The 25565-nt window shown below is 49.4% G+C and overlaps 1 protein-coding gene across 10 annotated transcripts in view; it reads left to right on the forward strand.

Annotated features, from left to right (window-relative positions):
- The first annotated feature begins 323 nt into the window (after positions 1–323).
- Positions 324–25565, forward strand: part of Prrc2b (proline rich coiled-coil 2B) — an 85170-nt gene continuing 59928 nt past the window's right edge. For 5 of the 10 annotated variants that reach the window (XM_021655764.2, XM_021655686.2, XM_060389913.1 and 2 more), the window contains exon 1: positions 324–564. The gene's annotated coding sequence lies outside the window, so the exon portion shown is untranslated. The remainder of the gene's footprint in view (positions 565–25565) is intronic. The other 5 variants (XM_021655399.2, XM_021655539.2, XM_060389912.1 and 2 more) reach the window with 2 other exon arrangements.

Here is a 25565-nt window from a genome sequence, read left to right on the forward strand (position 1 = left end):
CCATCGGGGCTTCCTCTCTTCCCAGGTCCCTTTCCACGTAGGCCCCGTCTCCGTCAAGGTCCCTCTCCACCTAGACCCCTTCTCCGCCGAGGTCTCTCTCCACCTAGGCCCCGACTCCATCAGGGTCCCTCTCCTCCGCGTCCCCTCGGTCCAGCCGAACCGCCCCCTCCATTGAAGTCCCTCTCTCCGCAGCCCCTCCGCACCGCGGCCCAGCTCGCTCTCCGCGCCCTCCCTCCCAGGACAGGGGCGGCGCGGCAGGGGGCGCTGCGCGGGCCACCGTGCGGGCGGCGGGCGGGGGCGGCGCGGAGGCGGGGGCGGCGGCGGCTGGGGGCGGGGAGCCAAGCGCGGGCGGGAGGCAGCGGCGAGCCACAGCGCCGAGGCTCCAGCGAGCGCCGAGGAGCGGGAGGAGGAGGAGGAGGCAGGAGGCAGGAGCGCAGAAGCGCCGAGCCCCGCGCCGCCGCCGCCGCCGCTGCCGCCGCGCAATCCGCCGCCATCCGCCGCCCCCGCGCCCGGCCGCCGCCCGACCGCCATCGCCCGGGCCCGTCGCGCGCGGACGCAGACCAGGTGGGCCGGGGCCGGGGCCGGGGCCGGGGCTGCGCTTTGTCTCCGCGGCGCTGCGCCGCGGCGGGCGCGGGGCTGCGGCCTGGGCGGCCTGCTCGGCGCTCTCCAGCTCGCCATTGTTGTGTTGCCGCGGCCAGGGCGGGAGGACGGCGGGCCGGGCGGGGCCGGGCGAGCCTCGCCTTCGGGATCGAGCTCTCCTGCGCCCGGGGACGGCGGCCTCGTAGGCCGGGCGTGGGGGCGGGGGGGGGGGGACGCGGGACCCCGAGGCCAGCCCGGAACCGCAGGCCGAGCGCCGCCCCGGCTCGGGTGGGTTCGGCTGCGGGAAGCGGGGTGGTGTTTTCACGGCGCCCGGAGCCGCTGCTAAAAATGTTTAATAATAAACAGGATGTCGCTGCTCGGGGCCTGCCGGATTGGGTTTTTTTTTTTTCCCCCTTCGCCTGCCTTTTAAGAGAGAAATGCAGACCCATTGAGAAGGTGGGCCTCTCTGGAGAGGAGCTGCCTGCACAAAAGTGGACGCTGCTTCCTTTCTTTGTAAATATCGTGGGGAGACGAAGCCCACTGTTAGGCAAGAATAGGTGTCGTGCCCCCCCTCCCCCCAAGGCAGTGGTGAGCTTGAAGGAAGTGGGAGAAGGGGGGCGCCGATGCTCCCCGGAGTGTGTCATTTGCTAAATGGCTGCCTCGGAGAAACCTTTATAAAAGCTGCCTTTTGCAGGATAAATTTCACCTACGGTTCTCTTTCCTGGAAAGGTTAGGTGAGCTTGTATTTCCGTGTGCTGTCTGTCTGCATTAGGTATCTCGTTTGGGCTTTCAGTCCGCCTGTCTGAAGCCTGGGCGTCCTTTCTCGGCAGTAAACTGCAGGGGCTCGTGTTGTAGCGTAATGTCTGCACCGTCGTGGTGCAAGCTGGGACCTGAGGGGTACGGGCTCAGAGTGGGATCCCTGCCGCCACCACCTCCAAATCGAGGGACTCCCCGGCCTTCCGTGGAAGAGAGGCATGACTTGGCATGCAGTCGGTACTCCATAGTTACTCTGTACTGTCACCCTAGGACAGAAGGTTGGCCACTTGTGGTGTCATCCATGCTTGTGGCATGCCACAGGTGCTGGTTTGAAGTGGAGACATTGGAGAAGGGATTCAAAACATTAGGTGATGTAGGACTGCTGGGAGTTCCGGGCCAGCCTGGGCTACACACCCTACAAAATACCTTATTAGGTGCTTGGTCAGTGCTGGACCTCTGAGGGGAAAGAGCTTGGGAAGGCATGTGTAGTCCTCTTAGCACAGGGCCATGTTTAGTGGGCAGCTGGCCCTCGATGGCCTGGAACTGTACAGGATGGAGAGAAGGGGCAGGAACCTGGGAAGTCTTGTCTTTGGAAGGTAACTACCCTCCTTGGGGATGGGCAAGTAATTGTTTGGGGAGCCTTTAGCTTGTTCAGGCAAGTGTGCCTCTTGGAGCCCTGTTCAGGTCCTCCTGAGTTACTTTACCAAGTCTCGCGGCCCCAGCTCTCACATCTATAAAATGGGAATAATTAAGACTGCTGTATATCTCGTGGGAGCCTCAGGTGAGGTTCAGAGCAGAGCGTTTCTGCCGTGGGAAGGTGGTAGACGGGAATGTTCTTGTCGGTTTCTTGATTTCGCTGGTCCCTTTTAATTCCCGACTTTTCCTCCTGTTGTGGCTCCTGGAAGTGTGCCCTCCTTCCCCAAATGCTGTGACCAGCAAATGTTTTGATATTTCATTATTATCCTCGTGCCTAAAACCTGGGCGGTCTTAAAGGTCTGGGGAGCTCAGATTCTGCTGCTAATGACAGACCGTGGAAGGGCTGAGGATAATAAATGGGGAGACTGATACCGGTCTCACCCTGAGTGATGACTGAGGCCTAGCTTTCCTCCTGGACCAACCCCGGGTAACTTGTTGGTCCCCACTTGGGTACACAGTGACTTGCAGTCCTGTTGGGGTGTGGGTGGGTGGGTGAGGGATTGTCTCCCCTCGTTTGGCTTAATCATCTTGCTGCGTTTTAAGGAACTTCCATGCCCCCTCCATGCCCTTTTAGTCTCATCCTAGCTGTCTGACCTTCCTCGCTGGTCTGGTCTTGGCCGCTTGTGGCTGGCGGATTAAGGAAGATTGAAGTCCACTGTCCTCAGGATTTTAATTCCTGGGGAGTTGTAGCATTTGTCGGTCCTGCTTATTGGCACCCTGGTGGGTCCTGCTCTAGTCCTTCCTACTCTTCACTGGCCTAGGTGAGGGGAAATCCCAGGGCGCTTAGAGTCAAAAGCCTTAGGAGAGTGGAGTTTCTGGAATGGCCGGTCAGAACTGGTTCCTGAGCCTAGGGCTTTGCTGAGGGATTTTTATTTTTATTCATTTTTCCTCAACCACCCTCCATCCGGTTTGAATTTCAGCTCCCCTGCTGTTTCTTTTTCTCTGAAAGATTATTTTATTGTATTTTAAAACTTTTTTTTTTCTTTGCCTCACACAAAAGTACCAACTCCCGTTGCTAATGGATGTGGCTTGGCTATATCTCCCATTGTTCTACCGTTTAAGATTGATCATTTTGGTGTTAGTTTCTATTTCCGAACCAGAATAGGCTGGGAGGACTAGTGCGGGTATTTCTAAATTCCCTGATGGGGCTCCTCTGCTGTCAAATGTTCGGATCGTGTTACAGGCCAGCAGGTATTAATAGGACCTGTCTTAAAACAGTACATTTTTCTTTTAAAAAAAGAAAGAAAAAGAAAGGAAGAAAGAAAAGAAAGAAAATTGCCAGCAGACATCTATTGGGCTCCATGCTGTGAGTTTTTTGTTGTTTGTTTTGGTTTTGGTTTTGAAATGAGTATTGTATACAGAGGCAGAGCTAAGTAAGTCTAAGGCTATTTTTTTTTTTAATTATAGTCGATTATATTTATTTTGTGTGTCTACTCATGTCCTGTGGTAATCTAGTGCTGGTCTTAGGGCAACCTGTGGGAATTGGTTCTGTCCTTTCTATCATGTGGGTCCCCAGGATCAAACTCGGGGCATCAGGCTTGGTGGCAGTCACCCTTACTACTGAGCCACCGCTCAGCCTTCAGTGTTTTTTTGTTTGCTTGTTTGTTTATCATTATTTGGGTTTGCATAGACCTGGGGACTTTTGGATGGGGCCACACATGGCCCGCGGTGCTGGGAGCGGTGGAGAATAGGTGGTTGGCTTCCTGGAGCCAGGGACATTGTTTACAAAGAGCCTGCGGGTTTCACAGGGGCCCTTTGGCCTCCTCGCCTGGGAGCTGGCAGATCTGGGCCTCACCAGAGGTGATGCTGCTGTTTACACCAGCAGGCCCGTGGGAAATCTGTGTGCCAGAGGTTGTTTGCCTTGGTGACTTGAGTCAGGAGCGTTGGGTGAGCTTTGTTCTCTGCTGCACTTTTTTCTTTCCGTTAATAACCCGAGAAAGGCGCTTTCCAGAACGTCACGGACCCTGCAGCCACGTTGGTGCGTGAAGCTTGTGCAGGAGGAGGTGGCCATGCAGGGTGAGGTCCACCTGGAGTGGCTATTGTCCGGCATGCTTACCTCTGTGCCGGTCTCCAGCCAGCCTCGGTCCTTTATCTCTCCCACCATTGGCTTCTTCCTTTGGGAGAGCTGATTCTCAGGGGTCACTTATTTCCCTGCCACCGTGCAAGGCCCTTTAAAATAACATTTCCAAACCCCTATGGTAAATGTGGTCCGTGAGGAAAGAAAACACCAAAAAGGATTAATAAGAAAATAGAAATATCAGGGAGGCAGAGACAGGCAGGTGGCTATGAGTTCGAGGCCCACATGGTCTACAAAGCGAGTCCAGGACAGCCAAGGCTACACAGAGAAAACCTGTTTCGGAAAAAAAATACAAATAAATTTCACTTCCCTTCACCCCATAGACTAGAAAAAACTCCCCTGAATGTGTTGGCATCTTCACAACTGGAACATTGTACATACATACACTGCACAGCTGACAATTTTTTTTTCCTGTAATATTGTATTTAGAGTATGCTGTGATTTATTTAATCTGGCAATTCGCTAGGTAATTTGGTTGTTGTTTACCCGTCTTCTAAACAAGACATATCTGTCTTTGTTCTTATCGCTGGCTATCTTCCTGCAGAGGCATTCCTAAGGTCAAAGGGTGTGAGACCTATTCTGGTTTTCTTTTTTGAGACAGGGTTTCTTTGTGTATCCCTGGCCGTCCTGGAACTCACTTTGTAGACCAGGCTGGCCTGGTCCACCCTTGTCGCCTCCCTCCTGCTCCCTGGGATCAAAGGTGTGGTACACCACCTTCCTCTTTCGTCTCGAGCATGAGGTGACTTCTGTCATCCACTTCTGGGTTCTGGGTGGGTCCATCCAGTTCTGGCTCTTTCTGTTGTTATTATCGTCATTGTTATTTTAGGTTTCTCAAGACAGGGTTTCTCTGTGTAGCCTTGGCTTTCCTGGACTCACACTGTAGACCAGATTGGTACAGAGATACGCCTGCCATGGCCTCCCCAGGTGTTGGGATTACAGGCATGCATCACCATGCCTGGCTATTTTTATTGTTTTTAGTTGTGTTTATCTGCATGTGTATGTGTATGGTACTGCGGTGCCAAAAGGGTTTTGGATGCGCTGGAGCTGGAATTACAGGTGATTGTTAGCCTGGTGTGGGTACTAGGAACCAAGAAAATAACTGACCTCAATGCTACCTCATCTCCCAGACCCTGGTTCAAGGTCTTCATCACATACTGGATTCAAGGCACTGGTCTCAAATCCCCAGTTGTTCTGGAGGTGTGGACACCTGGCAGGAAGTCCCTCCCAAGAGAGGCTTTGGGGGAAACACCTCAAGCTGTCATTACTTACTTTTTTTTTTTTTTCTTGATATGTGAAGATTAAAGGTATGAGCCACCACCTCAGCTGAAGGGTGCTGGCTTCTTTTTGAGACAGAGCTTTCTTTGTAGCCCTCAATGGGGCTTGGAATACACTATGTAGGTCAGGATGGCCTCAAACTCACATCTCCCCTTGTTTCTGCTTGCTAAGAGCTGGTGACTAAAAGTGTCAGCTACCAGCTAGACTATGTAACCAGGTTTGCCTTGAAATGGCGATTCTGCCTCCACTTTCCAATTTTCGAGATTACAGTGTGTGCTGCCATCTTTGTTCTGCATTTATCATTTTTTTACAATTTGTAAATAACGTTTTAAAAATACACCCTACTTTAATTTTGTTTGTGTGTGTATGTGCTTTAAGTGTAAATGTGTATGTGCAGGTGTGTGTGCCTGCTTATGGAGGTTTGAGGTTGAGTTTGGCGTTTTCCTGGATCACTCTCCACCTCAAGTAAGGCATGGGCTCATTTGCACCCAGAACTCACTGACCTTATGGGATGTCCACCTGACCTTTGTGGGGTTCCCATTGACTTTTATGGGTGCTGGTCCTCGTGCCTACACAGAACCATCTCCCCGGCCCCTAAAACAAATTTTATTGTGCTAAAATTTTATTGTTTGTAAGTGTCCAGTTCAGTGGCCTGAGGTCTAGTCACAGGGGCACACACTCACTACTGACCATCTTCAGGTGGCATCATCCTCCCAAAGTGAAAGGCTTCCTCTTCCTCCAGCCTCAGGCAGCCACCAGTGTCCTTTGTGTCTGTGTGACTGTTCCGGGTACTTCATATAAGCAGGACTACCCACTGTTCATTCTTTTATTCCTGCTTATTTTAATTCAGCATGCTCTGAAGGCTCATTCCATGTGGTGGTGTGCTTCAGAACTTCCTGAGGCAGGAGGATCAAGAATGTAAGGATAGTCTGGGCTGCAGAGCCAGACCGGATGGTAAAAACAAAAACAAACAACAGGATGTAGCTTAAAACAAACAGCAGGACAGGCAGATGGCTCAGCAGGTGAATGTGCAAGCCGCCTGACAGTGCAACCTCAATGACCTGAGTTTAATCTTACAATCCAGGTAAGGCTAGGAGAAAACCAAGCCTTGGTGTTATCCTCTGACCACACACACACACACACACACACACACACACACACACAAGAGTCCCGTCCCCTTCCCATCACACATGCACTTGTACTCCTTCGGGGACACATATGTACTATGATTTGTTCATCCGTCCATTCGTCCATAGATGACAGCAGTAAGCACAGCTGCCTGGAATCTGTGTTGTTTCCTTGGTAAATGTGCTCTCAGGGTCACCTCTAAGTGAGATGAACTAGAAAGTTGTGTAAGAGGGTCTCACAAGAGGCCACCGAAGTCAGGTTCTCAGCCTGGGAAGTTGGAGTTTGTGGCAGAACTGAAACAGCACCCCTTGGAAATAGTACGCTGTGAAACAAGAAACTGCAGATCCCTGGGGAGAGCCCATGCTTTTCAGGGTACTGAGGCTCTTTGAATATGGACATTTTGTAAGTGCTCAACCTCCCAGCATGCCTTGAGTCGTGCCTTTGTACAAATGAAGGGGTGGAAGAAGAGGCTGTGGCCAGGTTTCCTACCCAGGTCTCTTTGTGTTCTCTAGAGCTTTTTTGGGCAGGTGGTGTTTACAGACAGTCCAGAGCTTAAAGAACAGCTCTGTTCCCACAAGGACAGAAAATACAGGCCGGTCTGGGAGGGACCAGGTCCCTGCTGCCTGGGTGACCTGTCTGTGGGCCTGAATGGGCTCAGTGTTTAGGAGTCACATGGGAGAGCAGGGGTTGTTCTGAGACAATATGACATTTTCTGGTGTTTGTTTTTCTGATAAATTACGAAAGTACATATATATATACACACACACACACACACACACACACAGTACTGGTTTAAACAAAAGAAGGAAAAAGTGAGTGCAAAGAGAAATGTAAGCATGATTCTCCCCAGCAGTAAGCACTGTTTACAGTTTGCTTTGTCTGCCCTGCCAGACTCAGTGCACCGGCAAATGTGGGCTTAATGGGCTTAGGAAAAGGCTGTTTTAGAAAACAAACGGGTTGGGGGAGTGCAGCTGGGGCCTGGGGTGAAGCTGGGTAGCTGGGGTACAGCAGAGGGGCTGGGGTGCAGCTTAGCAGAGTTAGGGTCTTGCGTTCTGGATCATACACTGTGAAAAACAAACAATGGAATTGCCTGTCTGTGTTATAGCGTGCATCTTTAAACATTATACTGAGGATTTCTCCTGATTAATAGAAACATGTAGACATAACTTATTCTTAATATTTTAGAAATAATGCTTAATAGGTTTTTTAAATGTCCAAATGCATAAAAAAGAAGCAAAATAGCTCAATCACTTAAAAATATCTTAATCTCATGGCCCAGTTAATTCCCAGTAAACATTTTTTAATTTTTATTCATTTTACATCCCAGTTGTAGCCGTTTCTCTCCTCTCCTCCCCATCTCACCCTTCCTCCCTGTTTCCCCTCTTCCCTCTTCCCTACTCCTCAGAGAAGGGGCGCCCCCATACCCACCCATCCCAACGTATCAAGTTGAGTCAGGACTGATCTGAATCCTCTCCCCCTGTGGCCTAGTGAGATAGCCCTGCCAGGGGAAAGTGGTTGCAAAGCAGTCAACCATATTTATTTTTTTAAAAGGTCTCATTGGCTGGCCTAGGACTGGCTGTGTAGCCCAGACTACCTCCTTCTCACAGAGGTCCACCTGCCTCTACCTCTTGAGTGCTGGGATTAAAGGCATGAGCCACCACGCCTAGTTTAATACAAGTATTAACAGGCTTGGTGGCATGAGCCTTTAATCTCAGCACTCAGCAGGCAAAAGTAAAAGTTGTTTTTAAAAAACTTTATTTACAGATTATAAAGAATATAATGAAGAAAAGTAGAATCCAGATGGTAGCACACAGTGGAAGTGGAGGCATGAGGATTGCCAGGCTAACGCAGGTTATATAATCACAGCTTTGACACCAGTGAGTACCAGGCCAGCCATGGCTACTTGGTGAAATCGTGTCTCAGAAGTTGTGTGTGTGCAAGCGTGTGCATGCATGGGGGAATGTACCATGGCGCAGATGCAGATCAGAGGACCGCTGTCTGCAAAAGTGTGAAGTGTGCTGAGTAGCCTATACAGGTCTTTGCAGACTGCCCTTGAGCAGTGTTTTATTAAGAATCCTGACCTGCTGTCTGTGCAACTGTTTCTGTGTGTAGCCTTGTGTGAGGGTGGTGCTCAGTGCAAGGCCTTTTGAGCGCTTTGGGTGGTAGGCTTGGAGAAGGTGACCTGCTGGGCTGGGTGTCAGAAGCGATCTGTGGCTGTGCATGTGTGCTTCAGGGCCATGGCAGGAGCTGCTCTGTTGTGGGCCCGGGAGGAGGGTGTATGGGGACACAGGGCCAGGGCCCAGGCTGACTGTTATGGACTGAAAAGATGAGTCTTGATGTTAACTTCTGGCCCTTACTTACCAGAGCCTGGAGCAGAGACTGCTGTGCTTTGGAGTTTTCTGTGGCCTTTGGTGTCACGTGCTCTTCAGTGCAATGCCTGATGCTGAGCCTTTTTGGAATCTCCTGTAATGGCTGCTGCACAGATTTTTTTTTTCCCAGCTCTTTTAATTTCTATTATTAAAATTATCGTGTGTGTGTGTGTGTGTGTGTGTGTGTGTGTGTAGGCATGCTTGCCACCATGCATGTGTGGAGGTAAGAGGATAGCTAGCTTACGGGAGTCTGTTTTCTCCTAGTGTGTATGTTCCAGGGATTAAACTGGAGTAGTCAGGTTTGGCAGCAAGTGCCTTCACCTGCTGAGCCGCTATTTACCACTGGCCCCTATTTTTAATATATATATATAATATTTATTTATCTCTTTATTTTGCGACGGGGCTTGTGTTGCGCAGGCTGGCCTCTAGCTCACTGGGAACCTAGGATGATCTTGATGGGGCTGCTGCTCTACTTAAATCCTAGCGTGACCAAAGAAGCAGATGTGCCGGAGACCCTTGGGTGGTGGTTGTCAGGCAGCTGGGAAGGGCCGGACCCTAGGCCGCAGCGCGCCCACCGGCGGCAGTTTAGACATCAGGGCCGTCATCTTGTTGTTTTTGTAAACTCAGACCTGGGAGTTTACTGGAAGAGAGCATGGCTGCTAGCCCTCCTGCTGCCTTCTGCAATGGGTAGACCTGCTTTGGGGTCCGCAGTCTTCAGACCCTGAGGTTCTAACACTGTTCTGCTCGCCTGCCAGATGCTGTAGCAGCATTAGACCTTCATAGGATGGAGGAGACTTGACAGGTCAAGCACTTAAGTGTTTATAAGGCACCTGGCTCGAGGCAAGCAGGCTCTCAATAAACAGGAACGCTATTAATGCCCAGAACTCAGCACTCAAGGAGGGCCTAGGGGTTTGGAGGAGGCAGCTGTACACTTGGGACACCTTTGTTTACTACATGCTGAGGCTTCTAATTGTGCTGAACTCTGCAGCAGAGCCAGATCTAGCATCCACGCCTTTCCTCCAGGACCCCTCACCCAGCGCTGGCTTGGCCTTCCTGGGAAGCAGCTGCCCCGGGCTCTTTCTGCCATTCACATCTCCAAGAACTCCACTGCTGTCTTCTTTTCCACCTCGTGCTTGCTCACGGGCTGATGCCCTTCATGGAGTCTTTTGGAGAGTGAGTGAAGACAGGTTTGAGGGCTTTGGCTGTGCGGGGGCCCTGCAGCTCACTGTTCAAAGCTCTGATTTGGTCTCCGGCACACCGGAGCTCTCTTAGCCCTCTCACCTCCCTGCAGTAGGACTGTGAATCCGTGACCTTTTAGTTTTTGGAGACTGTTTCTTCAGCTGCCGTGTGTGGATGCAGCCTGTCTCATTTCACCAGCTGTCACATTGATTGACATACTGGCACAGGGCTGGGAACCTGGACAGCCAGCAATGGTATATGGTGTGGATTCTGCATCTGGGCTCCCCCTCCAAAACAAAAAACAAAAAACAAGGCATCAGTGAGCATCCAGGGTTGTGTGAAGAATTTAAAAATGCATAAACTAGGAAGTAGAGAATGAAAGTCATAGCTTCTTCCTTGCTGAGCCCCCTTTCCATACGGAGGACTGCTGTTGTGAGAACAGTGTCCAGCAGGTCTGTGCTAGCTGTAAGAACTCAGCCTGTTGACACCCAGCATGCTTCTGCCTCCGTGTAAAAGGCCTGTGGGCTGTGGCTCCCTCGGGAAGAGGCCGCTGTGTTTCTTTGCACATCCTGTGAATCATGATGCTGGGCTGGCAAAGTTCACTGGGAACAAAGAATAGATTTAATTAGCTGATGAGTTCTGCTCTCCTGAGAGCTCAGGGCTCACCATTTTGTTCTTGACGTTCAAGACCCTGGGGGTTGGGACAAGATGGACCTGGTCTCCGAGATGTAGACTGGGTAGGATAAGATTTTATTGGCCAAGGCAGGTGTAGTAGGGAGGTCTGTTTGTGCAATAAATGTCTATGGGAGAATGCTATATTTTTTTCCTTTCTTTTTTTTTTTTTTTTTTGGACAGGGTTTCTCTGTATAACCTCCCTGACTGTCCTGAAACTCGATTTGTAGACCAGTCTGGCCTCAAACTCATGGAGATCCATCTGCCTCTGCCTCCTGAGTGCTTGTTTTAAAGGTGTGTGCCACCCCCCCCACATATTTCTTTTTTCTTTCCCTCGATCCTCTCTCCCTCCCTTAGTTCTCTCTCTTTTGGTCTGGGTCATTTTTATTTTAAATTCTATTTTTTTATATTTATTTTATGTGAATTGGTGTTTTGCCTGGATGTATGTCTGTGTGAGGGTGTTGTGAACTACCATAAAGGTTCTGAGAATTGAACCCAGGTCTTCTGGAGAGCTGCTAGTGCTCTTAACTGCCGAATCATCTCTCCAGCCCCTAATTTTTGTTTATTTTTGAGATAGGGTTTCTCTCTGTAGTCCTAGCTGTCCTTGAACTTGCTTTGTAGACCAGGCTGGCCTCAAACTCAGAGATCCACCTGCTTCTGCTTCCCCAGTGCTTGGATTAAAGATGCACCACCATGCCCAGCTGGGATATTTCATTTTAAATATTTATTTTTGTTTTATGTGTGTGTGTATCTTGCCTGCATGTGTACACCACATGCATGCAGTACCCCAGGGAGCCAGAAAAGGGCGTTGGATTCTCCTGGGGCTGGTGTTACAGAAAGCAGTTAGCTGTCTTATGGTTGCTGTGAATTGAACGTGTATCCTCTGCAAGAGCAGCCAGTGCTCGTAACTGCTAAGCCATCTCTTCATCCCTGGCTGTGTTGTTTTTTATGAATAAGTGGATCAGGTATTTGAAGGACCGTAGTTTGCTGGACCTGTAAGTGCCGTGAGGGAGTGCCTGGCCCTTATTTTGAGTTTCTTCCTTTGTTCCTTCTGACCTGCTCTTGTCTGACGGGGCCCCAGTGGCCATCCATCATTGTCCTGCCTTTTCTCCAAGGCCTGCAGAAGAAATTGTAGAACCCTTTGTTGAGGATCAGTGAGACCAACTCAAGAGTTTTACCTTTCCTCAAAAGAGAAGGCAGGCCTGTCGGGGCTGGTTCCTGGTGAGTGTCTTTGTAAACAATCCTCTGGAGAGAGACATGGCCCTGAAGTAGGGGAGGGAGGGCATTGCCATGTTGGCTGTGAGTGAGGACAGCCACCCCCACAGGTCTCTGTGGGCTGCTCTTTGCAGTTAGAGGTATTGAGCCAGCCCGGTGAGGGACTGAGGGAGGCTAAGAGTGGCTGTTGAGAAGGAGTCTCCTTAGGGATTCCTAAATTTTTCAAAGTCTCACTGTGGAACCATGGCTGGATTCAAACTCAAAGCTGTGGTCCTTGGCCCTGTCTCCCTAGTGCTGAGTTTACAGGTGTGCTTCTACTTCTGACCCCTCAGGGCTTCCGTGGCAGCTTCCATGCTAGCTTTTGCCTCCTTCAGCAGTCCAGGATGCAGAAAGATTAAGTGGGCTTTGTTTTGAGTGGTCTGTGCTTTGGATCATCCCCAGCTCCTCTGCACCATTCTCCTCATTGTCCTGCCCTTCAGTTCTTTGAACAAAAACTAAAAAGTGTGGTTTGTAGACGTGTCAGGTGGTGCACATGCACCGCTCCAAGTGTGTGAGGTGTGGTGACTGATCACTCTCGTGCTGTCCTGGAGCCAGGTGGCTCAGCGTCGAGCTGCTCACTTCAGGGTATGATGTTGGGATTGAGTGAAATACCAGGACATGGTGGATAGAGAGTACCAATTCCCACATGTTGTGCTCTGACCTACGACCTCCCCCCAAATAAATAAAAAATAATACAAATTCTTTTCTTTTTTGGTTTTTTGAGGCAGGGTTTCTCTGTGTAGCCTTGGCTGGCCTGGACTCATATTGATCCACCTGGCTCTGCCTCACCGAGTGCTGGAATTACAGGGGTGCACCACCACAGCCGGCAGAGTATTACATTTTTTGAGATGGGTCTCAATGTGTATCCCTGGTTGGTCTGAAATTCATCACTGCGTGGACCAGGCTGGCCAGGAACTCCCAGAGATCCTCCTGAGTGCTGAGATGAAGGTGTGTGCTACCATCCTGATTGCTTATAACAAAATTTTTTAAAGCCACAAGAATTTTGTTGTTGTTGCCTCTCAGGATTGAACCTAGGTCTGGCGGCTTACATGGTAGGTAAGCGACCCAGCCCTGGCTGCAGCTTTTCTTCTACAGACGTAGAACGTTAGTTACTACATTATCCTACAGCTGGAGTCCTTCTCCTAATCCTAGAGTATAATCACAGAGCAGTAGTGCTCTAGAGTCAGGTAAAGGCTCTTACAGCAAGTGAGCCAAGGAGTGGCTGGCTCAGGCACACCGTCTCCCTGGTGGGAGCAGCTTGGTCTTGGCATCACAGGTTCCATTGAGAAAGGTATGACCAGCTTTATCGAGGGCCCTGGGAGCACTGTGGACAGTTGTGGTCAGTCCCAGCCTCCAAGGTTGTCTTGTCCAGCACTTCTTCAGTGGATTGACCTGGGTTCAAGCGCATGCTTTTCAGTTTAAGTCGGGTGCCTGTGGAGGTCAGAAGAGAATGCTGGACCCTGTGGAACTGGAGTTGATGTGAGCCATCATATGGATGCTGGGAACTAAACCCAGGGCCTCTACACGAGCAACAAGTAGTTGTAACCAATGAACAATCTCCCCAGCACTTTTTCTTGACTTTCAAAAGTTGGGTTCTTGACATGGTTCGTTCTGTTAGGGGTTTTACTGTCACAACCCTTTCTCTGAGTTCACATGAGTTTTTAAGCTTTGTTGTATATTCTGTCTTGATTTGTGGTGTTTTCTAGGTCTTCTGCAGGCTGTGGTTTTGATTTTCTCTAGTTGTAGATGTATTTTGCGTGTGTGTGTGTGTGTGTGTGTGTAGCAGTGTGCTCAAGGAGTCTGGAAGACAACTGGATCCCCTGGGCCTGGAGTTGCAGGTGGTTGTGAGCTGCATGTTGAGGGTCCTGGGAACCACATTCTGGTCGGAAGAGCAGCAGTCGCCCCTGCCTGCTGAGGTGCCTCTCCGAGTGCCTTTTCATTGGCTTTGTGAGAAGGGGGTTGATGTGTAGCTCACCTGTGCTTTTCAAATGGCTCAAGTTCTTCATTGATTCAAGGCTGTTGAGGAGCTGGGGTCGAGGCTCAGCAGTCAGGGGGCTTGTCCAGTGTGTGTAGCCCTGGGCAGCGTCCATCCTGCGCTCCCCGGAAGGTTATAAAGAACTTTTCTGACTTATTGAGGCTTTCTGTTATTCTGTCTTTCCTTATTTATTTAGACAAGGACTTGCTGTGTAGCCCAGGCTAGCTTGGAACAAAGCAATCCTGCTGCCTCTGTCTCCTTGAGTGCTAGGATCATAAGCAGGACCACCACTTCTTTTTCCTCGGTTAAGGCCCTGTGGGTGGAGATTTTGTTTGCTTTTCTGAATTTTGGACTTTCCTTCAAGTCTGATACTAACTTCTGAACATGTCTGTGTTCTGCCTTGATGAGCTGATGTCTTCTCTGTACCATTTTGAGTTGGCTTCATGTGCCAATATTTATTCATATTTTCCTCTTTTGTGTTTATGACTGTCATCTTAAAATTGCTTTGCCTGTTAAGGTCCATGTCAGTTACTTTCTTTTCTGTTTGGATTGTTCTCAACCTTTGCAAAGTGGCTGTTTGCTTTTTACTTGTGTTAAAAGTAAAAAGTAGTCCACCATTACCTTTGTGGATTTCCTCCATAATTCATTTGTTCTTACTGCTGAATAGTATTTGGTTCTATAAATACAGTGTTCACCCGTTGTATCTGTGAAGGGCATCTGGCCTATTTCTGTTTAGATTATGAGGTATCAACAGTCTCGGTCTTCATTGCAGTGTGTGTGTGTGTGTGTGTGTGTGTGCTCAGTCACAGGCGGGGTGTGGCAGTGATGCAGTGCATTTCTAGTCAGGGCTGGCAGTGTCTGGAGTGATCACGACCCCAGAGGCTCACCTGCTGGTTATCCTGAAAGATTGTAATTTTTGCCTAAGCTGATCTCTGGAGTCATGTAATTCTAGGAACAAGCCCAGCAGGCTCTTCTTTTGTTGGCATTTGTTTGTTTGGAAATAGACAAACTGATTTCTTAAATAATCAGAGCATTCCTGAAGAACAGCTGAGGGACTGTCCCACCAGGTATGAAGTGACAGTAATGAAGGCAGTGACATACTCCAGGCAGAAGGGACAGCAGATGAACTGACGGAGAGGAACATCTAGCTGTGGACACTGCTTTAGATCATCCGTGTCTGCCCATGTGCTGGTCAGCTTCCTGTCACTGTAACATACTTGTCGTGGGTTACTTAACAAGGACAAATGTTTGTCTTGGTCTGCACTTCTGCAGCTTCTGGTCCATGGTTGCTTGGCCCTGTGACAAAGCAGCCCAAGTAAGTGGAACCTGTGACACTCAGCATTACCTGCCAGGGAGTAAAGAGAGAAAGGAAAGCGGGTTGGTGGTGGCACATACCTTTAGTCCCAGCATTTGCGAGGCAATGAGGCTGTGAGTTCAAGGCTAACCTGGTTTACATAGTGAACGCCAGGACAGCTTCAAAAGAAGGGTTGGGGAAGACTGGGGCCCCACAGTCCCCTTTCAGGGCATGGCTCTTTTGACCTGAAGACCAGCTGCCCAGCCCTACTTCTCAAGCTTTCACCATCTCCCATAGTGCCACCAGAGGCCTAGGGGTGGGTATCAAGACTGACTGTTGCCACCTTGGGTGGCTTTTGAGATGGATAGTCTCACACCCTGGAGCTTCTGCTGGGCTCTTTTAGGCTCTTTGCCTGCAGCACCGCTGCCTTTTTGGGCGTCCTGTGGCTGTCATTCTGGGGCCGTCTTTGTCTTTTTGAGCCCTTATTTTCTAGATCCTGTGTGTATCAGTTTTAGAAACTCAGGCATCCAAAGGTAGCAACTATCTTAAAACAATGAAGATGATTTTCACCCAAGCGAGGTTAAGTCGAGAAGCAGGCAGCTCTGGGATTTGCTGGCCCAGTGGTTCTGCCCAGTTCTTTGGGACTCGCATTCTTACTTGAAACTGAAAGCAGGGTTTTGAGTTAGCCATTGATGGGCAGGTCGTGGATGGCCTGGTGACGTTCACTGTCTTGTTTGATTAGAGGATAGTCCTAGGCACCTTCTGAGGCGGTGAAGGAGCCTCTGAGTCCTTGCATGTGAGTCTGAAAGGCTGTTTTTCTTCTTCCCATTTTCATAACACCTGCTAACAGTCGGAGTCTAGATTTGCCTTAGTTACCTCACCGGTGGCTCCCACAAAAGCAACAGAATGAGTTTATTTTGGCTTCCAGCTCCAGGATGATCTGTCAGGGTAAAGTCGAGGTGGTCGGAGTGTGATGTCAGTGCACCTTAGCCAGGAAGTAGAAGACTGCTGCTGCTCAGTCCACTGGTTTGTACCCAGTCCCGGACCCCAGCCCCCGGTCCTGGCACGTCCAGAGGGCAGTTTCCCTGGTGACTCTAACCTGAAACTGTCCCAGGTTAGGAGTCACTGCTTCCTTTCGTTCTTAGAGGGCCCATCTGGGGTGGAGACAGACTGAGAAAACATGTCAGCTCTTAATTTTATATGCTCTGTATGGTCTTTCTGTGTCCTTGATTAGTCTCTGATTTCTCAACTCTGGGAATTCTTGGATTTGTAATTTTATGATTTCTTCCATTCTTGGTTTAACGAGAGAGAGATTGAGTGATTGATTTTGTGTGTGTGTGAGTGTGTGTGTGTGTGTCTTCACTCTGCTGGAGCAGACTCCTGCCTTTCTGGGATGCTGCGGGAGGACACAGAAGCTCCTGGCTTCTCTTGCTTTTTTTGCTCAGTACTGTTTCCTGCCACCATGCCCTTGGGCCACTCTCTCTTTTAAAGATTTTTTTTTTTATTTAATATATATGAATGCTATCATTTTCATGCACACCAGAAGAAGGAATCAGATGCCATTACAAATGGTTGTGAGCCCCCATGTGGTTGCTGGTAATCAAACTCGGGACCTCCACAAGAGCAACTCTTAACTGCTGAGCCATCTTTCCAGCCCCTTTGCCTTCTCTTAGCCAGTTTACTCAGTGGGGAATCTGGCAGGCACACTTGCTTGACCTCTTTCTTTCTGAGGCAGCCACCACTTCCTGGCACCCCAGGGTGTTCCCTCTCTGAGTAACAGGGAGTTCTCCTCTGTAGCCCTCACCTTGTATCCTGCAGCATGTCAGTCTGCTGCCGCCAAAATTGCCCCTCAAGTTCGGGTTCTTTACTCATCTTCATCTTAGAGGGTTCTAGAAAGACTATGTGGTCCCACAGCAGAACACCTCTGGATGTCTAGATAGCATTGCTCTCCCGCCAGCAGAATGGGACTGATGGCCATTTGACATGAGTGTACCCGTGTGGATGACACAGAGATTGGAGTGTTTTTGTGAACTAGTCTCCCTGGTGCCTCTTCCCCACTCTTCCTCTGTGGGATGAGAACATCTGCCTCCAAGCACTGTGTCCTCTCAGATGAAAGTCGTTGGTCACAGCCATGCCTGCCCCGCCCCTCTGAGGAGAGCCTAGGTGGCACAACAGTCAGAGCATTCATTTGAGGGTTGTTGGCATGTCACCTGGCCACTGACTCTGAAGTAGTCGTTTATCCCAGCTCTCTGGCTCCTCTTTTATCTCTCTGTGTTTTGGCGAGGAGGCCTTCCAGGGAGTTTGTCTCTGCCTGAGGCCACACTTCATCTCTGTGTCCTTGATTTGGGAGTTCCCAGAACGGCAGGATTGTTACTGGGAAAATAGTGCTCCTGGGTTCTGCCCTCCTGAGTTGGGTTGGGTTGAACTGAGGAGGCAGGGACTCTATGACACACAGTACTGCTTTCTCCCAGACTGGAGAAAGTCGCTTCCTGCCTAAGGCCCATAAGCCTCATCCTCCTGTGCCCAAATTCCAGCTTGCTGCAGGTGACGTCATCTGCAGAGAGGCTTTGGGTGTAAACAGTCACAGCTGGGCCGCCCAGGGACAGCTGCAGCTGGCTGGACTGCAGCCTCTGTTCGATTGTGTGTCTCTTTAGTTTCTTTTTTAAATTTCCCATATACACATGTGCACACAAATAGCAAATCTATTTAGAACTCGGGTACAATGCTTTGTGAGCTTTGTGGATGATATTATTTGTCTTATTTTTATGTTTCTGTTTTTTCTTTTTATTAGTTTATTTTCTCATATATTACATCCTGACCACAGTTCCCCTCCATCCCTCCCTTGGCTACCTACCACCTTCACCCTCCCCCCCCACTTCCTCCCTACTTATTCATTCTTCCTCTGTTTCCCTCCGGAAAATGATAGGCCTCAGGGATATCAGCCAAACCTGGCATATCAAGTTGCGATAAGATAAGGCACCTCCCCTTATGTTAAGGCTATACGAGGAAACTCAGTTGGAGGGCAAGGGTCCCAAAAGCAGACAAAAGCTTCAGAAACAGAAGCCCCTCCCCCAGTCCCTCTGTTAGGAGTCCCACAAAAACACCAAGCTACACAGCTATGTAGAGGCCCTGGTTCCTGATTTTTGATTCAGTTTTAGCCCCTGTGAGTCCAGGGTTGTTGATTTTGTTTGTTTGTTTGTTTGTTTGTTATTTGAGACAGGGTTTCTCTGTATATCAGCCCTGGCTGTCCTGAAATTTACTTTGTAGACTTTGTGTGGCTTCGAACACAGAGATCCTCTTGCCTCTGCCTCCCAAGTGTTGGGATTAAAGATGTGCCTTACTGTGTCCAGCTAAATTGCTTAGGTTTTTGTTGTTGTTGTTGTTGTTTGTTTGTTTGTTTGAGACAGAGTTTCTCTATGTAGCCCTGGCTGTCCTGGAACTTGCTCTGTAGACCAGGCTGGCCTTGAACTCACAGAGTTTTGGCCTGCCTCTTCAGTTCTGGGAGTAAAGGCTTGTACCACCTCACCCCCTATTTTCTTCACTATTGTACTTTTGAGATAGAGTTTCACTATACAGCCCTAGCTAGCCTGGAATTCTTTATGTAGACCAAGTTGGTTTTGAACTCAGAAATTGTCAGATGCTGGGATTAAAGACATGAGCCATATTCCCATCCCATAATTTTTTGTTGTTACTGTTTCGATTTTTGCGACAGGGTTACTCTGTATAGCCTTGGCTGGCCTTGGCTGGCCTCAAACTCACAGGGATCCGACTGCCTCTGCCTCTGCCTCCCTGAGTGCTGGGATTATAGGTGTGCACCACCACGCCTGGCTCTAAGCCATGATTTTTAAAATTATTATTATTATTGTGCTGGGATGGAACTTGGGGTCTTTTTGTTCTAGGCATGCGTTCTACCACTGAGCTACATACCAGTCCTTACCTCACCGACCTCTTAAAATGAGAATCCAAACCTTAGAGAGTAATAACTGGAGGCAGGTGATTGACATAATGGCAGAATGTTCCTTAGAGTCCAGGTGGTCTTGCTGGAGGTGGGCGATGAGGCCGTGTCCCTAGGAGCTGCTTCAGGATGTGTGTGTGTTTCTGTCTGTTGCATATTTGTGTGGTGCATGCATAGAACTGTTGTAGGTATCTATTGTGCGCAGGTGTGAAGAGCCAGGAGCACACTGTGTGTCTTCTCTGTTGTGCTCTGCCTTAGTGCCTTGAGGCAGGGTCTCTCACAGCCAGAAAGTGGGCATTTTGGTCCGGTTGGCTGGCTGGTGAGCTTCTTGCTGGGATTGCAATGCAGACATGTACAACCATGCTTGGCTTTTCAGGTTAGTGCTGGGGATGCCACACACATGCGTGGAAACGTTAAAGCTCCATCGAGTGTGCAAAAAGAAAAGTTACAGAGAGAAAACCAAGCAGAGCTGATGAGCAGCCACGCTTGTCGTCCCTGTCTTCCTGATGTGGGAGCCTTGGAATTGGGGCAGTTTGTTTAAAGTGTGGCCACAGTGGACTGCTGATCCTAAGTTCTCTGAGAATAGAGTACACCCATCTACTGAGGGCTCACATAGGGGCTGACCCACAGGCCCTGCATAATCACAACTTGGTTCTCACGATTTCTGAAGGTGTGCACTAGTGTGGGGACAGGTCTCCCGGGTATGAGAGAGCAGGGGTTGGGGTGGGCAGAGCAGGTCTTCACAGCACAGTGGCAGCCCCAAGGTGGGCAGAGCTGTCTTAGGGAAGCTGAGGCATCACTGGCTACACAAGAGTCTGGAGAGCTGCTGTGGGTCCACAGGTCAATACTGGCAGGCTAGATAGAAAACAGCCTCAGGCATCCGCTTTAAGTCTAGAACCCAAAGGGAATGAAACCTGGGTCATCTGTGGTATTTATGAGCTATACAGCTCAAGGTTGGCCTGAAACTCCACGTCTTCCTGCTTCAGCCCTCGTGTTGGGCTTTGTAAATCTCCACACCCAGCTCCTTGTTCCTTAAAGTAGACCTCCCACCTAATTGTAGGTGTTGGAAACCAAACCTAGGTAAAAGAACAGCAAATGCTCTTAACCACTGAGCCATCTTTCCACTCCTTATTTTATTTTTAAATTGTTTTATATCGTGTGTGTGTGTGTGTGTGTGTGTATGTGTGTATGCACTTGGGGGGCACATGTATGTTTGTTATGCTCAGCATGGAGCCCAGTGCCTTGTTGCAGGTTAGGCAGGTCCTGTTATCACTCAGCTACAGTCCTGCCCCCATTCATTCTTTGTTTAATCCCTGAGGAATCTGGAGTGGGGTGGGGTCAAGCAAACGCAATGTTTCAGGTAGTGTTAGGAGGATAAGGCTTGGCAGTGGCCCGCTGGACTGGACAGTGGGATGGTGGGTGGGACAGTGAGATGATGGATGGGGACAGTGAGCAGTGTTGAGCATAAGCTCGTTGCTGTCTAAGCTGTAACCCTGATGGAAGAAGGGGCCGGAGGACTAGGGTGGAGATTGATGTGTGGTCAGACATGCTTGTGAACTGAGTGTGGGAAGAGGCTGTTTGTTTGTTTGCTTGCTTATTTATTTATCCATTTATCTATCTATCTATTTATTTTTTGAGACAGGGTTTCTCTGTAACCCTGGCTGTCTTAAACTTCTTTGTAGACCAGGCTACCTCTGCCTCCCTGGTGCCAGGAATAAAGGTGTGTACCACCACTGCCAGCTGAGGCGTTGTTTATCTTATTTTAGGTTTTGGTGCTTCTTTGGGCTTGGAGTCGTCTAGTAGTATCTAATGTCTCCTGTAATAAACCCTGGCTCATTAGAACCCCACATTCAGACTGTTCCCTCTAGGCTTATTATCTATCATCCATCCCTCCACCTATGCACCCACTTAACCTCCCACCCACCCATTCACCCATTTACCCACCCACCCACCCATCCATCCATCCATCCATCCATCCATCCATCCATCCATCCATCCATCTGTTGAGACAGAGTTTCTCTGTGTAGCCCTGGCTATCCTGGAACTTGCTTTGTAGACCAAGCTGACCTCAAACTCAGAGATCTGCAAGCAGATTGTCCTTGGCGAGGTGTTCCGCAGCGGAGAGACCTGGTTGTGGTGTTTGAGGCCTGGGCTCAGCTGGATTCTAGATAGACCAGCTTCTGACTCAGAACAGAGACATGGGCACCATATGTATGCTTGGTGCCCACTGAATCTGAAGAGGCTCTCAGGTCCCATGGAGCTAGAGTTACAGATGGTTGTGAGCCACCAGTTAGGTGTTGGGAACCAAACCTAGGTAAAAGAACAGCAAATGCTCTTAACCACTGAGCCATCTTTCCACTCCTTATTTTATTTTTAAATTGTTTTGTATGTCTGTCTGTGAGTATGGGTCTGTGTGAAGGTGTGTACATGAGTGCAGGTGCCTATATAGAGGCCAGAAGAGAGGTTAGATCCCCTTGAGCTGGAGTTACATGGCGGTAGCCATGAACTGCCTGACATGGGTTCTGGGAATTGAGCTCAGATCCTCTGTAAGAGCAGTATGCATTCAACTGCTGAGGCGTCCCTCCATCCTTAAACTCTGCTTTTCTGAACTCGATTTAGAGACTTGCTGAGTGAGGAGGCCCGATAGGTAGCACAGCTGGCCTGGCCCATCCTGCATCTTGGAACCTTCCCTCTTCTCTTCATTTCCCTGTTTGTTTTCACCTGTATCCCAGGGTTAGTAGCCATAGCCTCATGTTCAGCTTTGACTCCTGCTTTTGTGACTGAGGCTTCTTTGCCCCTTGTGTATGTTAATTTTATTTGTGATGCTTACATGCCATGGTGATGCATCGGGCAAGTCCAAGCACTTGTAGCTGACTGGACTTGTCTGGCCTTGCATATATGACAGGTTAGGGGACTTCCTACTCTCTGTGTACCAGATAGTTGTTCATTGTGTCTGTGTCCCACAGCCCCAGAGTGGTCCAGTGTTTGGAGAAGTGCTGGCTTGTGAAATACACTATGGAATCTTGTTAAAGTTATTTTTATAAAATTATGTTTGTTTCTCAGTTTCTCTTAACCCAGCTATCACAAAAATAATTGAGACTCTTACATTATTTTAACAAGCTTCACAGCACAAGAACTGCAGTTGTTAATCTATTCTTAACCCTCTAAGCTAATTTGGCTTCTTCCCAGCGTACACCCCAGAGATACTTGCACTAAAAGCTTTCTCCAGTTCCTCTCCTGATCTCACTTCACCTCTTCTATGGCTGAATCCCCTCCTTCTAACTCCTCCTCCTGTGGCTGGCAGGAAGTCCAGCCCTATTCTCTCCCCTGCTCAGTGATTGGCTGTAAGTTGTTTTATTGGCACATCAGAGGACAGCTGGGGAGCAGTGTCTGTACAACGTTGAGACTTGAGATTCTCGGAACAAGGTTTACAACCAGATATGTGGGATACAGAAATCAGCATTTGAATCACACAGTAACCTTATGCCTATATCTCCCCCTTTTAGTCTAATAAAAGGCTCTTCCTCTAATAATAACAAACTATATGTAATAATAATTATGCAAATTGTTAGGTAAGATTTAAATTTGTATATTTGGCACCCTTGTAGAAGGTATTCTATGATTTATCAATTTCTAGCATCCTAAATAATTTAGCAGTCAGACTCTATATCTCAGAATAATGGCTGCAACCAGATATGGCAGGGTACAGAAATCAGCATTTGAATTACACATTAACCTATGCCTATAGAACTTTAAGAAAAATTTTTTCAGGCAGGGTTCCTTTATGTAGCCCAGACTAGCCAATGTAACTGAGGAGCTGATCTTGAATTTGCTATGTAGCCTGAGGATGGTCTTGAATGAATGATTTTTCTGTCTCTTGACTGCTGAGATCACTGCATCACCATTCTGGGCTCTGAGGCCTTCCTTAAGCGGTAGCACTCAAGCGGCCACTGTGTTCAGAGGTGGCAGAGGTCCTTCACCAGTGTGGGTGATGTTGTCCCTAGGTCCTGAGGGTGAAGACTGAGAAAGCGGTACTCGCGTCAGGGAGGCTGTGGAAAGAATGGGCTTTCCCTGATGAAAGCCTGGCCAGTGAAGCCAGAGTGTGAATTAGAGCTCTGTCACCCAAGACTGACATCTGTAGGCAACCAGTGCAGTATCAGAATCCATGTGTTGTCTTTCCTGCCTGCTGAAACCAGACCAGTGTGACAGTAGGCACAGCCTGGAGTCTAGGCCCTGGGCCCTCTGACCTTGGGCAAGGTCTCTCTGACCTGACACCTGGACATGAATGTTCTTTCAGTCCTGGGGGTAGGCGTTGCGGTGCTCAGGAATGCCCCCAGTTGCTGTGATCTGCCTGAGTGTACAGCTGTCACTCACCCCCGCCAATTAGGCCATCCCGGATTGCCTGGCTGGTCATCTGACACTGGCTCAGGCCCAAATGTAGAGTGAAACTAATCCTGTTATCTGGAAATGGCTTTTGATAAAATAGTGTGCAGGGAGACAGACCCTGTGGAGGACCAGCGACAGAACCTGCTGGAGAGGTGGGCCCTGTCTGGAGAGGTGTGGCCTGGGTATTGGTGCCTTTGTTGGACAGAATCTCTCTGGTAGCTTTTGTTTCAGCCCAGCCTGGGCCTCTGCTGTCTTTAGATCATGTGCCAAAGTGTGTACACTTAGATTTTTAAATGGCTTGTCTTTATTAGTTCTTTCTCTAGAGATGTCTTCATGGGGATTCTTTTTTCTCATCTTCCTAAAAGCAATATTTTCTCTTTAGTCAGTGATTTTCACAGTGCATCTGGGCCCCATAAATGTGCCTAAGATGGCTTGAGACAGGAGGGCCACAGGCTGGCCACAGCACCTGCAGTTTCTTCCAGTTTTTTCTGTAGTACTGAAGTTCCAGATTAGATTTTGTTTGGAGATAAAAAGAGCTTGTCACCTACAAAAGGAACAGAAGGCGGCAGACAGTAATGGCTGTGCGCCAGCCTGGGCCACACTCCCAGCCAGGACCTGGAGTGTCTGGGCCAGTCCTGTCCCATAGACAGGTGTGACTCAGGCTATGAGGCACTGGGCCCTGACCTGCCCCGCAGGCTTCAACAGCTTCCTGATTGACAGGCACTGCCTGCCCAGGCTTGCTTCCTGCTATCCTGGCCCACAAGCTGGGAGTGGGTGGAGTATGTGTAGAGGACTAGAAGATGGACAGATTCTGGAGCCCACTGATGGCCAGTGCTTCTGGCCTGTGCCGTGAAAACCAGCTGGCAGGAAGAAGAGCCCGGTGGGTGGGTTGGACCAGGCCCCAAACACCACAGGCTTTGGGGGATATGTAATGGGGGAATTCTAACAGTTACGGTGGATGGTAGCTGACTGAAAGGCGCTTGTGGTGGTCTAAGCAGGGGCTGTCAACATACTTTATAAAGAGCCAGGCATACAGTGTCTCCACCTCTGGGGGCACACGTGACTCCTAGTGCTGATTCTTCTGGTGTGTGTGCCTGGACAGACCACCTTCTACCCGTGTGGTCTCCCTGTGACTGTTGAAGGAAGAACACATGCCAGGCCCCTCCCCTGTGGGGTTGTTCCATTATCCCCTCAGAGCATGGGAAGAGATGGTTGATTTGACACAAACGTAAGAGTCACATGGCTGTCCTTGGCCAGAGTTGGCCTGCATTTGAGGGTTCCTGACAAGTAGTCTTTTGCCAGTGAGGTGACTGAAGTCTGGTGGTACCAGCAGTGTGGCTAGCAAGGGGCAAAACTCAGTGAACTGGCCTTTGCTCCACCTCTGCTCTGCAGCTGTGGTGCAGGCCTGGGAGTTCCTGGAGGTTAAGGAAACCAGGCACCCGCTGCCCACAGTCAGGCCATTGCAGGTACACAGCTCCTCTTGAGTGGCTTTTCTGGGAACACAGTTCACGAAGCAGCTGTGTACAGACCATCACCACCCAGATACGTTTTAAATTCTCAAGAGTGGCCTGAGCCTTTCTCCTGCAGTGGCAGGGTGTGCTCAGCCTTCAGGTCTGCTGGTTCCTCGGGGTGGGGGATGAGTGACTCCTAGCCTCAGTGATGCGTACCAGGTAGGCATACTTACTGGGACACAGTCGCCTAGTCTGTGCCAGATCAAAGGTGTGGAAACTGACAGAATCTGTCTGTGCTCGCAAAGGCGCTTACTCTCAAGCCTGAAGGCCCGAGTTTGGTCCCTGGATCCCACTTGATGGGAGGAGAGAACCAGTCCTTTAATTTGTCCTCTAACACAAAAATGTTTGCCTTATTCGAGTGGGAGGGACACACACCTTTAATCCCAGCACTGAGGAGGCCGAGGCAGGTGGATGTCTTTGTGTTCTGCGCCAGCCTGGTCTACAGAGCAAGTTCCAGGG

The sequence above is a fragment of the Meriones unguiculatus genome, chromosome 8 (genome assembly GCF_030254825.1).
Source record: "Meriones unguiculatus strain TT.TT164.6M chromosome 8, Bangor_MerUng_6.1, whole genome shotgun sequence".
Lineage (NCBI taxonomy): Eukaryota > Metazoa > Chordata > Mammalia > Rodentia > Muridae > Meriones > Meriones unguiculatus.